At 43.6% G+C, this 16,164-nt stretch overlaps 1 long non-coding RNA gene across 1 annotated transcript in view; it reads left to right on the top strand.

Annotated features, from left to right (window-relative positions):
• Positions 1-14,100, top strand: part of LOC122461507 — an 82,139-nt gene extending 68,039 nt beyond the window's left edge. Inside the window, exon 3 of the long non-coding RNA XR_006283443.1 lies at positions 13,426-14,100. This is a non-coding gene — a long non-coding RNA (uncharacterized LOC122461507). The remainder of the gene's footprint in view (positions 1-13,425) is intronic.
• Positions 14,101-16,164: the final 2,064 nt, after the last annotated feature.

Here is a 16,164-nt window from a genome sequence, read left to right as displayed (position 1 = left end):
ACTGTAGATTCAGATAACTATGATTTTTGGATGAAGGGAATTTGGATATCTGGAATTATACTGTGTGTGTATACATATCTTTATGATGGAAAGAAATTGAAGGGAGAGGGGAAAGTGAACAGGGTCTCAGAGAGACCGTGGGTGGTTGGCAAAGGGCAGGACTTGAGATATTTTTGCCTGTTAGGCTTAGGTATTTTATACAACTAATCCAGTCATGTGACTGCATATTTCATTTGCAAAAATAAAACATTTGTGCTCCACTAGGTCTTTACAACCCTACCGTAAAAGTATGAACCAGAGAATTCATTTTACATCTGAGAGCATTTGAAAATAATGTCAGTGCTGCAATATTTTTTCTGGTTGAGACTGTTATGGAAATATATTTAGTGTCTATGGACTTTATTGGGAAATAGAAAGATTTGCCAAGTTTGGATCCCTGAACTAATGCCTTCTTCCCTGATGCTAAACAGATTAATGATAGCGTATCAAAGAATGACTAACATTAGGGTAGAAGAGAAGCTTCATCACCTTAAGTTGGAGCTCAAAGGGATAAATAAGGTCACTACTATTGCTCTAGTTTGGACAGAGAGGTACTGTTGGCTGATGGTTAGAAGTGAGGAGTTCTGGCATTTGGTATTCATGTGCTGGGTGAGTATTGGGCAAGCCACTTAATATCTCAGGGCCTCAGTTTACTCTTCTGTGAGTTGGCAATATCGCTCAAGCTATGACTCTGCTGCCCTGCAGTTTGGACTATGGGGGTGTAAATAGTGTGCACCGAAGTGCTGCATTGCAGCTCCCCTGTGTGGATGCTGTGGGTGTAAACGAAAAGGTTCCTAGTTCACATTCATGTAATCCTGTTTGAAGAGGGCTACTTCAATGCGTATTCGGAACCTTTAGTCCATGCCCGCAGTATTCACATGGGGGAGTTACAGTGCAGAACTTTGGTGCACACTTCTGTTCAAACCCCCCGAAGTCTGAACTGCGGGGTAGCACAGACAAGCCCTTAGTTAATGTCCCATGGGTTTTGAGAGAGAGATTCAATTGATTAAAGTTTGTAAAGCAATGGATTCTTGGATGAAGAGGTACCATGTACGTGCAAAGTATTTTTATAATATGAAAGCCAGGGTAGAAATGAATAAAACCCATCATGCTGTGGTATACTAATTAGATATCCAATCACGAAGGTTTAAAAGAGTTCTTATATTAATCAAATCAACTTGTCCACGCTCCCCATTATTTCCTGAGGGCACAATACAAGGTTTGGGTTGAATGCTTCACTGTGTGGGCCAAATTTTAAAGTTGGACGCTCAAGTTCATTCATTAAATACTGCAATAAAAGTGTCCTGCTGATTGAATGCTCTGTTATTGTGATATATATGCAAATTGACTTAGAATGGGGTATTCATAATTGTCTAAGTGCCTTAGAAACACAACCCCCATTGAAAATCAGTGGGACTTGTGCTCCTAAGTTATTTAGGTGTTCTTGAAAATCCCACCTTTATGCAAAAAGCTAGCTGTGTCCTTAATTAGCTATTTGTGTGGACATTTATTTATTTGTAGGCCCAATACGTGGGCAAGATCCTCAGCTGACATAAATCAACCTAACTCAATGGAGCAATGTCGATTTACACCAGGAGAGGATCTGCCCCACAATAGTCATGCATGCAGATAAATATCTTCCACCCCATGGAAACCATTTGCAGTTATATTCTATCTCATTCAGTATTGTGGTCAAATTGCTTTTTCAAGCACTTGTGTTTTATGGGGATATCTTCTTTCCTCTGACAAACCCAAATTCCTTCAGGAGCAATCAGTTGTCATGACTCCTCTGTTTCTGCTGGTGCTGCTGCCACCGCCCAGTGGTAAGATGAATGGAGGACTAAAGGAGACAGAAGAAAAGCCTAATTCTAGCCCAGACTCTATTTTTCTCTCTAAGGTAGAAGGGAATGTAAATTATCATTCCTGGATACAAAATCAAATAGAATTAGTTATCTCCTGAAATCCCCACTGGTCTGGCCACTGCATAGCAAAGCAACTGTGCTGTCTAATTATCCCAATGACACACAGCTGCAGGAGGAGGAACTCCCAGGCAGGGCAATAAACGAGAAGCAAAAAGGAGATGGCTTAGAATATTTATACGCGCTGTTTCCCAGAAAGATTTCAGAGTGCTTTTTTGGTGGTGGTTGTTTTAATTTTGAATTAAACCATAATTGTAGCAATTCACTGCTGGATTCGGAACAAGCCTGCTTCAGGGAGAAATGTGAGCAGATGACCTTTTGTAGAGAAGATTAAAAACAAGGATTTATGATAAGGTTTAGATTGTAATAAGGAAAGCCTGGTCCAGAATTTCAGGATTCTCCAATGAGATTATTTTTTTGAGGAGCCCTTATCCCTTCAAATTCTCTGGTTGTCGCCTCAGCCACAGAAATCCTCTCCATTTCTCCTCCCTCCATCAGTTTTCCCTCTGCTTACTCTCTCTTCCTATCTGTGGGGGTGAAAGGGGAGCAGACAATGTGTCCTCACATGATGGCCTGGAATATGCTTTTGATCTATCTAGTTGTATGACTTCGTCACCGAAGTATCTAGGGGCCTGGGAACATTTAAGGGTGAGATTTTCAAAGAAGCCTAAGGAAGTTAGGAGCCCAAATCCCAATGCAGTTCAATGGGATTTGAGTGTTTAGGTGCTTTGAAAATCCAAAGTTTATCCTCACCACACTAGTAAGAGACTGAGAAATATTATCACCCCCATTTTACAGATGGGAAAACTAAGGCAGAGAGCATGACTTGTCTAACATCACACAGGAAGTCTGTGTCAGAGCTGTATGCTTGATTAGATCACTAAGTCAGTGCTTTAGCCAGTATGCCATCCAATTTCTCTACACACTCTGTGTCTTGAGGCTGAGATTTTAGAGGGCGTCTTTTCATGTTCCAGCCCAGTGGGTGGAGAATAATGAAGGAAACATCAGGCAATTCTCATACTGGTTGGAATATGAACAAAGCCAGTTATTATTTAATACCAAAGAACAAAGCAGAAATTGCAACTCAAACTCAATCTCACTGAAAAATAAGCTTTGATGATGGGAATTGCATCATTATCCTAGCATTACATCAATTACCTGCAGTCTGTATCACATGTTTAAGCTGCTTGCAACAACTCCTTGCAATTAAATATAGGCCTGAGCCAAACCCCCAGATCTGGGCAATCCCTAACTTTGCAGATATGCAGAATACAAGCCCAGACCTTCATTTAATTTTGTCTCTGTCTTTATAATGGCCTGAACCAAGCCTGTAATCTTTGCGGTGTTTTGAAACCCAGATGCAAATTCTGCAGCTACAGCTCATCTCTATTAATAATTCTGGACAGAGAGAGGCAGGGGAGCTTTTATGAATATACAGCAAAAGGATGAATGTTAAATCTTTAAGCAAGGTGTCGCTCTTTCATCTCCTGCTTGATCATCGGTGTGTTTAATGTTGTGCATTAATCGGACAACGTGCCTTTTCTTCAGTAATACCTGTTGCCGGCATGTCAGCCATGCACAGTCGCTGCATATCCATGACATTGCTGTGACTTGGCATGAGGGGAAAAGCAAAGTCATGAATGACTGAACTGTAAGAGAAGAATTCTCCAATGTACCTGGGATTTTTCTCTCATAGAAAGAATTGGCAAGTGCAGGGAACAATCCACCTGCAATGGATTTAGTGACATTTCTATATCAGGGCTTAGAATGAGGCACCAAAGGATTCAGTGTATCATAAACTGCAAACATGAAATACAGCAGGGGCGCTACGGCCTCAAACCACAAACCAACCCTCCCTACAAGCATTAAACCGCACCTTCGAATACGCTGAAGATAAATCCTCTTCAACCTCTGCATACAAATGCAGGGAGAGGTCAGGGAGTCCTAACCCTGTGTTATTCTAAACATCTCTGGTGAAACTAGGTTAATACAAGTTTGCAGGCTGACATTTCTATACAAACATACAGAATTGCAGCCTGCTGGTCTCCTCCTCAAGCAAACAGCCAGCGCTGAACACTTAATAAAGAGTTGAGTTATGCCAGCTGTGTACTGTGCATAGACAGCAAGTGAGGAAGACTTTTGGGGTATGTTCTCCCGGATGGTTTCCTGCACCTTCCCCTCTCACATTAACATTTATGCTGCTATGTGTGTGCATAAAGGAGAGAGCATTGGACCTCTCTGTTTCCAGCCTGCCAGGCGACCGTGCTTACCTAGAGGAGTAGGTGTGCTGGACTGAGATAGCAGAGATTATTTTTGATCTGACCCTTTATAGAATGCACTTTCCAGTCTGAATTCTAAGCAAAGAAAGAGAAGTGAAAAGACCTTGAGGAACAGGTCAGCTGTGTAGATTGTGCCAGATGTGTGGTTTTTTCCCCCTCCAGGCAGCGTGCAAAGAGTTCTTCAGCAAACTGCTAGTGGGGGACTTTCAGTCATCTGCAAAAAAGGTTTTCTGCCCTTATTAATTAGTTCTTGAAAAGAAGAAGACAAAGTGCTCAGAATAGTGATTCCTCTTACTGAACTGTCAAATGCGCACACACACACATGTGTATACACCGCTCCCTGAACACCCACACCACACACATACTTACCCGCACATGCAGACATTTGTGCTCATGGACACCACACACCCACCAGCCTCCCATATAGATAGATAGATAGGTATCATGAATGCAAACATACATGCACAAATAAAGACACAAACATGCATGTACATACACATGTGCACTCACACTCAAATCAAGACTCCTGGAGAAGATCACACCCACCATCTGCCATAGCCCAGTGAACAGCACATTTGTGTCCTCATGCTGGCTATTTCAGAAACATGCCACCAGGACTTAAAAAGACGTGTGAGAGATTAGTTCCTCGCCTCTTCTCTTGCTGAATAACCCAGAGTCTCCATTTAACATTAACTTCTCTTTTAGCATCAGCTCGTTATTTTAAAAATTACCCTGCTGTAATACATTCTGTGAACAGGCTGTTTTTTCTTCTGAGCGGATTCATACAGTCAGATCTGATAGAACCTAAAGTTATAGGTTTTTTTTTCCCCCCCTATCAATCTTGGTCCTTTTATTTTCAGTTGGTACTTCAAAGAAAACTCAAGAATGAAATTAATTAGCTTCTGGTAATGGGGATTATCGTTTTATCTGTGTAATAGAATTCCATCCTCGCAAATGAGATGCAGCTTCCTTCCTGCACAGCTGCAGTTCAGATATCTGTAACAGTGCTTGAAGGATAAAAAATTATCGCTGCTGCTCTGCCCCTCGTTGGGACTAGACATTACATTGATTTCTTTTGACAGCTTTGACTCTAAAGTGATCCACTCAGCTTGAGGTGCTGGGAAACTGCAGCAGAGTACATGCCTTCTCCCCACCCCTCCCAAAGTATGATGGTAAAAAATGGGCTAAATGAATGCCGCTGCAGAATAATAAATGGTTTTAATGGTGACATTTCCTACCATGTCAGTCATGAGCCACTCATGATGGAAAATGGAAATTATATTTTTCCCACTGCAGGGCAGATTGCATACAGAGTTCAGACAGGCTTATTTTACACTCATCACATTAGCTCCTGATGTGTAGCAGTCCATTATAAACCGGGTACTACTGTATTTCCAATGCAAATTATGACTTGCAATGCCATTCATGACCCATAGAGGATCTAATGACAAAAATGAAAATCACTTATGCCTCAACAAGGCATATACCAGACTGGGGAGCTAGGGCGCTTAGCGATATGAATACTAGCCTCTATTTGCAATTCATTTCCATCCGACAGTAGTTACGTGCCAAGTGGGGCTTTGACAGCCCCCTCTCTCTTGCAGAGTCCCTGATTTCTCTTTACATGAGAGCAGGAGCCATGCAATTTGAAGCCTCCATGGCAGTGCCTGGGTTTCACGTTGTTAAGTGGCTTGAAATGCCATTTCATGGCTCCCTAGTCAACGTAGTTGGAGAAGCTGATTTACATGACTGGTACAATCCCATTGAGCCGCTACGTGATTTTGCTTCAGTGCAGTGAAAATACTTTTTGCTCACTGCAGAACATCCTTTTGTCCCTAACATTTTTGTTAAAAGTGAGATCATTCTGAGCTCTGTGTGTTTTGTTTTGTTTTTTTTTTTTGGGGGGGGGGGGGGGGAGAAAGAGTACCGAGAAAGAGAAGGCACTTGAGAGGAGAGATCTCTCACATGACAAGTGGTGAGGAACGAGCGGGCTTAGACGCATGCTGATGGGGAGAGGACCAAACTCAGATCCTGAGCCTGCACTATTGAAGTCAATGGGAGCTTTGTCATTGACTACAATGGATGCAGGATCAGGCCCTCAGATGGGGAGGGGTAGTAGATAGTGCATGCAGATATATTTACTGCAAGGTCTTTACCTGAACAATTGATTTTGTATGGTAAGCCTTGGCAATTTCTTTTTTAAAATCTGTCCAAATACCTTGTAGCCTAAGCATCACTGCTAAACTTCACCCCATAGTCTTACCGATCATGTATCTGGCCCTGCAAGAAAGGAATGTTCTGAAACACTGTCACTTTGTGGCGGCTTAGAGATATAGCACCACAAGGCATATTTTCATTGCTTCATATGGGTCATAACAATAAATTCTCTTTATAGAGCATCTTGGAGCCCGAACTGTACATACAGCTCCCGTGAAGGGGGCACCAGCTTCGGAGCCATAGCTCAGCTGTCATTTGGTGCACTGTGCAATATTGGAGGGAAGGGAAAGTTTTGGCCGAGGATGCTGGATCTCACCAAACAACCAAGAGGATTTTGGGTCTAGGTTAGCTATCTGTCTAATTCTTGTACCACAGCATCATTGTGTTTTCTTAGCACCTTGCCTATACAGACAAGGATTTGGTTTTCAAAGGCATTCTGACAAGCCCCCACAAAATTAACTGCGTTGGAGCTCAGTTGCCCCCGCTGGGATTCGATATGAGATTTTAAGGAATCGGGGACTTAAAATCAGTAAGCCAGGCACTGCACTCCTGTAGCCGTGAAGGGACTTCTGACCCACTTCCTTCCCAATACAGAAACTCTGGGAACACTTCTGCAGACCTGCAATATTATGTTATTATATTAGTGCCTTGGTGATGGAAATGAGTCCACCCACTCAGGCCATTTTTACTTACTCCATGCTGCTAGAACGTTTTATCTTAAAGACAGTTATAGTTTGTCTTAATTTCATAATTCATTTATGTGCATTAATCCTCACACTAAATTCCAAGTGCTCAAAACCTACCACCTGAATCTTGCTAATTAAGATGAATTGTTGTGATGCTTTGAAGATCCCTGGGAAATACATTTCATTGCACGTTACAAAAGGAAAAACAAAGCTTGCTTCTGTAACACTTATTAGCTTTGTTATTTCAGACCTTTATTTTGTGGGCTCCCTCCTGGTTACCAGAATGGGGGTGGGGGTGTGGGTGTGTGTGTGTGTGTGTGTGTGTGTGTGTGTGTGTGTGTGTGTGTGTGTGTGTGTGTATAATATATATCTGACTCAGGCATGCAGTATGTGAAGCAATTATATTCATTTTCATAGCAAGATCTCAGGATAGGTACATCATTGCTACAAACCAATCATTCCAGAAGAGTTAATGGAGCAAATACATCCCCTTATGTAACTCCCTTGGTTTTAGTGGAGTTATACGAGGGATGAATATAACCTTTGTCTAAGGATCAGATGCTCTCAAGAGTTCTGGCCCCTTTGTGCTACTCTCCCATCACAAAGATGCCAGAAAGAATCTGAGTCTGGCCTGCTGAGAATTCCCCCCTGTGTGAAGGAGCTCTTAGCTGGTGCAGCACTAGCCTACCTGGTTGCTTCAGTACCCAGCCCCACTGTCAAGGCATTCAGTGGTGGAGTGAGGACATGGCATAAGCACAGTGTACTCAAGCAATCCCCAGCTGATGTCTTGTTCCTTTTGGACTAGTCCTAGCTAATTCTCAGGCTGTTCTAAACTCTCCAGGGGCCACCCTGCAATTGGCTGCCTGACAGCCCCCTGATCCCTTCAACAAATGGAGCTTGGCTCAAGAGGAGATCTCAACTTAATTATTCAGTGATCTATAATAAAACACCACTGTGTGCATCATCACCATATCACTACTGGCAGATCATGTGGATGACAGTTCTGTATTGATCCCAAGAGGCACCAGAGTTATTCACTTAACCAATAGCTTACAAAATGTTTAAACCTACACTATACTTAACCTATAAGAATATTAAAAAAAAATAATTGAGGAGGACAAAGAAACTGAGTGGACAAGGGAAGGGTGTGGGAAGAAAGAGGATCAAGCTCATCACAGATAAAAGGATGCATCTTAGATGAGGTGTATACATGAATGACACTTTTGAAAAAAAACAAAACTCTCCCTTGATCTCCAGGGAGAGTTTTGTTTTTTTTCAAAAGTGTCATTCATGTATACGTCTCATCTAAGATGCATCCTTTTAACTGTGATGACCTTGATCCTCTTTTTTCCCAATCATAGAATATCAGGGTTGGAAGGGAACTCAGGAGGACATCTAGTCCAAGCCCCTGCTCAAAGCAGGACCAATCCCCAATTTTGGCCCCAGATCCCTAAATGGCCCCCTCAGGGACTGAACTCTCAACCCTGGGTTTAACAGGCCAATACTCAAACTACTGAGCTAAATTTGAGAAGTTATATTGGACCAACTCTCAAAGGGCCAGATTCTGATATCCTTACTTACTTTGAGTAGTGTCGTACTCCACAAATTGTTCTCTCCACAGGTACCATTGCAGGGAGTGGCCCAGATGATACGTCTGGGGGAAGGGAGCAGAAGGAGACTCCACCAGTTAAAAGGCATGAGATGCACTGTCCTAAGGTTGGGGGTTCCATGACCACCACTCCCAAGAGAAGGAGGCGGGTGGTGGTGGTCAGGGACTCTCTCCTCAGGGGGACTGAGTCATATATCTGCCGCCCTGACCGGGAAAACAGAGAGGTCTGCTGCTTGCCAGGGGCTAAGATTCGCGATGTGACGGAGAGTCTGCCGAGACTCATCAAGCCCTCGGACCGCTACCCCTTCCTGCTTTTCCACGTGGGCACCAATGATACTGCCAAGCATGACCTTGAGCGGATCACTGCAGACTACGTGGCTCTGGGAAGGAGGATAAAGGAGTATGAGGCGCAAGTGGTGGTCTCGTCCATCCTCCCCGTGGAAGGAAAAGGCCGGGGTAGGGATCGTCGAATCGTGGAAGTCAATGAATGGCTACGCAGGTGGTGTCAGAGAGAAGGCTTTGGATTCTTCGACCATGGGATGGTGTTCCAAGAAGGAGGAGTGCTAGGCAGAGACGGGCTCCACTTAACGAAGAGAGGGAAGAGCATCTTCGCGAACAGGCTGGCTAACCTAGTGAGGAGGGCTTTAAACTAGGTTCACTGGGGGAAGGAGACCAAAGCCCTGAGGTAAGTGGGGAAGCGGGATACCAGGAGGAATCACGAGCAGGAGCATGCGAGAGGGGAGGGCTCCTGCCTCATACTGAGAACAAGGGGCGATCAGCGGGTTATCTCAAGTGCCTATATACAAATGCACAAAGCCTGGGAAACAAGCAGGGAGAACTGGAGGTCCTGGCAAAGTCAGGGAATTATGATGTGATTGGAATAACGGAGACTTGGTGGGATAACTCGCATGACTGGAGTACTGTCATGGATGGGTATAAACTGTTCAGGAAGGACAGGGAGGCCAGAAAAAGTGGGGGAGTTGCACTGTATGGAAGGGAGCAGTATGACTGCTCAGAGCTCAAGTATGAAACTGCAGAAAAACCTGAGAGTCTCTGGATTAAGTTTAGAAGTCTGAGCAACAAGGGTGATGTCGTGGTGGGAGTCTGCTATAGACCACCGGACCAAGGGGATGAGGTGGATGAGGCTTTCTTCCGGCAAGTCGCAGAAGCTACTATATCGCACGCCCTGGTTCTCATGGGCAACTTCAATCATCCTGATATCTGCTGGGAGAGCAATATAGTGGTGCACAGACAATCCAGGAAGTTTTTGGAAACTCTAGGGGACAATTTCCTGGTGCAAGTGCTGGAGGAACCAGCTAGGGGTGGAGTTCTTCTTGACCTGCCGCTCACAAACTGGGAAGAATTAGTAGGGGAAGCAAAAGTGGATGGGAACCTGGGAGGCAGTGACCATGAAATGGTCGAGTTCAGGATCCTGACACAAGGAAGAAAGGAAAGCAGCAGAATACGGACCCTGGACTTCAGAAAAGCAGACTTTGACTCCCTCAGGGAACTGATGGGCAAGATCCCCTGGGAGAATAACATGAGGGGGAAAGGAGTCCAGGAGAGCTGGCTGTATTTTAAAGAATCCTTATTGAGGTTACAGGGACAAACCATCCCGATGTGCAGAAAGAATAGTAAATATGGCAGGCGACCCGCTTGGCTTAACAGTGAAATCCTTGCTGATCTTAAACACAAAAAAGAAGCTTACAAGAAGTGGAAGATTGGACAAATGACCAGGGATGAGTATATAAATATTGCTCGGGCATGTAGGAATGGAATCAGGAAGGCTAAATCACACCTGGAGTTGCAGCTAGCGAGGGATGTTAAGAGTAACAAGAAGGGTTTCTTCAGGTATGTTGGCAACAAGAAGAAAGCCAAGGAAAGTGTGGGCCCCTTACTGAATGAGGGAGGCAACCTAGTGACAGAGGATGTGGAAAAAGCTAATGTACTCAATGCTTTTTTTGCCTCTGTCTTCACGAACAAGGTCAGCTCCCAGACTACTGCACTGGGCAGCACAGCATGAGGAGGAGGTGGCCAGCCCTCTGTGAAGGAAGAAGTGGTTCGGGACTATTTGGAAAAACTGGATATACACAAGTCCATGGGGCCGGATGCGTTGCATCCGAGAGTGCTAAAGGAATTGGCGGATGTGACTGCAGAGTCATTGGCCATTATCTTTGAAAACTCATGGCGATCGGGGGAAGTCCCAGAAGATTGGAAAAAGGCTAATGTAGTGCCCATCTTTTAAAAAGGGAAGAAGGAGGATCCTGGGAACTACAGGCCGGTCAGCCTCACCTCAGTCCCCGGAAAAATCATGGAGCATGTCCTCAAGGAATCAATTCTGAAGCACTTAGATGAGAGGAAAGTGATCAGGAACAGTCAGCATGGATTCACCAAGGGCAAGTCATGCCTGACTAATCTAATTGCCTTCTGTGATGAGATAATTGGTTCTGTGGATGAAGGGAAAGCAGTGGACATGTTATTCCTCGACTTTAGCAAAGCTTTTGACACGGTCTCCCACAGTATTCTTGTCAGCAAGTTAAAGAAGTATGGGCTGGATGGATGCACTACAAGGTGGGTAGAAAGTTGGCTAGATTGTCGGGCTCAATGGGTAGTGATCAGTGGCTCCATGTCTAGTTGGCAGCTGGTATCTAGTGGAGTGCCCCAAGGGTCGGTCCTGGGGCTGGTTTTGTTCAATATCTTCATTAATGATCTGGAGGATGGTGTGGATTGCACCCTCAGCAAGTTTGCGGATGACACTAAACTGGGAGGAGTGGTAGATACGCTGGAGGGTAGGGATAGGATACAGAGGGACCTAGACAAATTGGAGGATTGGGCCAAAAGAAATCTGATGAGGTTCAACAAGGACAAGTGCAGAGTCCTGCACTTTGGACGGAAGAATCCAATGCATTGCTACAGACTAGGGACCGAATGGCTAGGCAGCAGTTGTGCAGAGAAGGATCTAGGGGTTACAGTGGACGAGAAGCTGGATATGAGTCGACAGTGTGCCCTTGTTGCCAAGAAGGCCAATGGCATTTTGGGGTGTATCAGTAGGGGCATTGCCAGCAGATCGAGGGACGTGATCGTTCCCCTCTATTCGGCATTGGTGAGGCCTCATCTGGAGTACTGTGTCCAGGTTTGAGCCCCACACTACAAGAAGGATGTGGAAAAATTGGAGAGAGTCCAGCGAAGGGCAACAAAAATGATTAGGGGACTGGAACACATGAGTTATGAGGAGAGGCTGAGGGAACTGGGATTGTTTAGTCTATGGAAGAGAAGAATGAGGCGGGATTTGATAGCTGCTTTTAACTACCTGAAAGGTGGATCCAAAGAGGATGGATCTAGACTATTCTCAATGATAGCAGATGACAGGACAAAGAGTAATGGTCTCAAGTTGCAGTGGGGGAGGTTTAGGTTGGATATTAGGAAAAACTTTTTCACTAGGAGGGTGGTGAAACACTGGAATGCGTTACCTAGGGAGGTGGTGGAATCCCCTTCCTTAGAAGTTTTTAAGGTCAGGCTTGACAAAGCCCTGGCTGGGATGATTTAGTTGGGATTGGTCCTGCTCTGGGCAGGGGGTTGGACTAGATGGCCTCCAGAGGTCCCTTCCAACTCTGTTATTCTATGATTCTATGATTCTGTTGATTTCAGTGCTCATTCTGGCTCAAAATGAAAAATACAAGAACAAGTGGGGAGCACTAAATGACGCATGATTAATCACCTCAGCATTTATAACTTTGTTCATAACATACTCTTCATGATTCCGGTGGTTCAGTAATATACAGTAAAAATAATTTGTGTTGCAACTGCAATAAACTTGGATCTACAATGCGGAGTGTCCCTAATAAGGAAGGATGTTTGAATTCTTTGTGCTGAAACACAAAGTGATCTCAGTAGCATGCTGAGGTCAACATTCATCAAATGTTGTTGTCATTTAACACAAAGAACTTCAACCAAAAAACCTGTGTGTGTAAATTTTAGCTTAACTGAAAACCCCAGGAAAAAATTTTTGCCAAAGGGAGAGAGGACTAAATGGTGGGGGAAAGACACTTCCAACCTTTGAAGAGGGAACTAACAATTGGGCAAAAGAAATAGAGGCACTATAAAGAATTAACATGAGGACCCATTTCATGCTGAGCATGTAATGGAAATTAATTTTCTCCTGGAAATGGACCTGGTAATTAGACATATATGTCACCTTCTGTTTGCCACATAATCACAGCTGAAGTTTCAGTTCTGGAAGAAGTCCTCCTCTCAGTGTTTTTCACTAAAATGAAAGGCAAGAATTAATATATATAAATTATCATCAGAAAGAAGATAATGGATGCTGACAGCTCCCTAAAAGCAATTTTTGAGTTTTTTTTTTCCTGAGTGGATGCTAAACACTGTCCAGTGAAATTCATTAAGCAATCAGCATCCTCCTCCAAAGAGCTGACGTCAGTCTGCAGCCTAGGAGCTGCAATTATAATCCTAGTCAAGTGGATGGCTGCTTAGTTACAGCATGATGTGGAGTCCATAATGTCTAGCTGACACCAGCTGCCCTCCTTCAAAGAGTTTATAGTGGAAGGTGAAGAATTAAGACTAGTCAGATGTAATCATTTTTAACCTTGGAAAATCTTTTACCGGGTCACATGATTCTCCCCGTCCCACCTATATTTCATTCCTTTCCTCCCTCACAGGAAAGAAAATGAGTAATGCGATCAATTCAAAGAATGAATAAACATCTGAACTTCTGAATGCTTGTCTGAATGCTTGCAGAGCCGTTCTCACCAGTACCGAGACGACAAAGCTGCACAGCCTTTCCCTGCCTCTCCCATCTGCCAGCGAAGTTCCCAATTCTAGCCAATGACTACGTCAAATGTGGAAAGAATATATCAAGGGCCAGGCTGGGCTTGTGGAGCCCTGGCATTAGGAATGTTGTTCTCAGCAAGTCACGATCACTTCTGGGTCCCAAGTAACCAAATCTCTCGACCTTGGGGGATGTTCAGTTGGCTGGAATACCAGATCCATTTTCTGGTGTCTGAGCCAATTTTGCAAGTAGAAATCTTGGCTCTGCCCCATCTAGATGTACCGATATCATGGCGATGGGCACCAAATAAATGGCTGTACTCTATATAATAAGATTCCAGGATTGTCTCTTGTCTGTGTGTCACTCTGAAAACTACGTTTGTTTAGCCACTGTGAAGGGATAGGAACAGCTACAAGCACGGCAGAGAGCTCTTTTTGTTCAGAATATCACCAGATTCAATCATTGCTTGGATTTGCAGTGTGATACCATCTAATTTCTAAGTTCTCTGCCATTTTTACTTCACGAATTACACCTGTGTGGTAGTATAAACCATTGTGATATCAGAGGCAACTCAACAAATCACCACCCTTAGTCAACAGCTGAATTGCAGGCAACGAAGCAATTCCATTGGTTGTATGAGGGAGATAACACAGATGATGGATTACTTGACCCAACTGCCTCCCCTGTGCAACAGCATGGGCTTTCAGCTCCTACTAATATTAATAACACCCTGAAACCTCCTGCCCCGGGCACCTCCACTAACCACAGATGTCTCCTGGCTCAGGAAGTGATAGCTGGCACAAGCAGCCCCCTTCCACCCCCTCATCCTACCTCCCACAGTACAGTAGGATGAGCCCACTGCTCATACCATGCACTGGAACTACACATCACAAAAGCCCCTGTGGGGCTAATAGTAGGTGGGTGAACACTGCAGCGCTGAGTTGAGGCCCAGTGGGAAGGAAGGTGCTGGAAGGGGGAGGATAGGGGAAAGTGGAAATATAATTCTCACGAGAGTTCTGCCATTTTGTTTCCGATGTTAGAAATCTCAATATGGACTAGGATTGGGATAAAAATTCACCCTTAAATTTAGACTTTGGTGGTATCCAGATTGGACCATTATATATGTAACCTGCAGCTGAAATATTTCATAGGCTGTTGTGCTGAAAGAGGATGACTTTGTGATGGAAGATGCTGTTTTATAAATGCCTAGGAGCAATGTTATTGCATGTATATTAACCTGAAGGCTGAGGGACAACTTTTATCTGTACCTCCTATTATAGCTTCCATTAGTCTTTCATGACACTTTACACAAATGACTTGCATTTGTTTGATGAATATCTAGTATTGCCAGGCATTCCTAACTCTGTTCCTTTCCAAGGCATTTTGGTAACATTTGGCTGATGTTAACTTTATTACATAATGGCCTGATATTTTTATTTACTGCATTGTACCATTCATCATATATGCCTCATCATTTTTTGTTTTGTTTTGACACAAGCTCAATGATCAGACTGCTGCTAGTGTTCATTACCAATCCACATTGTTTCTAAATGTTAGGTAAGCATGTATTTAAAATACACAGTATTCCTCTAATAAACATGGATATGCTCTTCTTTTTATGAGTGCTTTCCCAGCAAATCCAACTTACACTGGTATTTATTATCAATTAAGACAAATTATAAGAACATCAGAATGGCCATACTGGGTCACATCAAAGGTCCATCTAGCCCAGTATCCTGTCATCCAACGGTGGCCAAAGCCAGGTACCCCAGAGAGAATGAACAGATCAGGTAATTGTCAAGTGATCCATCTGCTGTCGCCCATTTCCAGCTTCTGGCAAACAGAGGCTAGGGACACCATCCTGGCCCACCCTGGCTAATAGCCATTGATGGACCTATCTCCATTAACTTATCTAGTTCTTTTTGGAACCCTATTATAGTCTTGGCATTCACAACATCCTCTGGCAAAGAGTTTCACAGGTTGACTATGCGTTGTGTGAAGAAATACTTTGTTTTGTTTATTTTAAACCTGCTGCCTATTAATTTTATTTGGTGACCCCTAGTTCTTGTGTTATGAGAAGGAGTAAATGACACCTCCCTATTTACTTTCTCCACACCCATCATGATTTTATAGACCTCTATCATATTTCCCCCCCCCTTCCCCCGCCCAATCTCTTTTCCAAGCTGAAAAGTCCCAGTTTTATTAATCTCTCATCATCTGGAAGTTGTTCCACACCCCTAATAATTTTTGTTGCCCTTTTCTGAACCTTTTCCAATTCCAATATATCTTTTTGAGATTAGATGGCCACATCTGCATGCAGTATTCTAGATGTGGGTGTACCATGGATTTATATAGAGGCAATATGATATTTATCTATCCTTTTCTTAATTAATCCCAACATTCTGTTTGCCTTTTGACTGCTGCAGCACATGGAATGGATGTTTTCAGAGAACTACTCACAATGACTCCAAGATCCCTTTCTTGAGTGGTAACAGGTAATTTAGACCTCATCATTTTATATGTCTAGTTGGGATGATGTTTTCCGATGTGCATTACTTTGCATTTATCAACATTGAATTTCATCTGCCATTTTGTTGCCCAGTCACCCAGTTTTGTGAGATCCCTTTGT

Source organism: Chelonia mydas, chromosome 8 (assembly GCF_015237465.2).
Source record: "Chelonia mydas isolate rCheMyd1 chromosome 8, rCheMyd1.pri.v2, whole genome shotgun sequence".
NCBI lineage: Eukaryota > Metazoa > Chordata > Testudines > Cheloniidae > Chelonia > Chelonia mydas.
The sequence above is the reverse complement of the archived record's forward strand: the minus strand, read 5'-3'. Positions and strand labels throughout refer to the sequence as shown.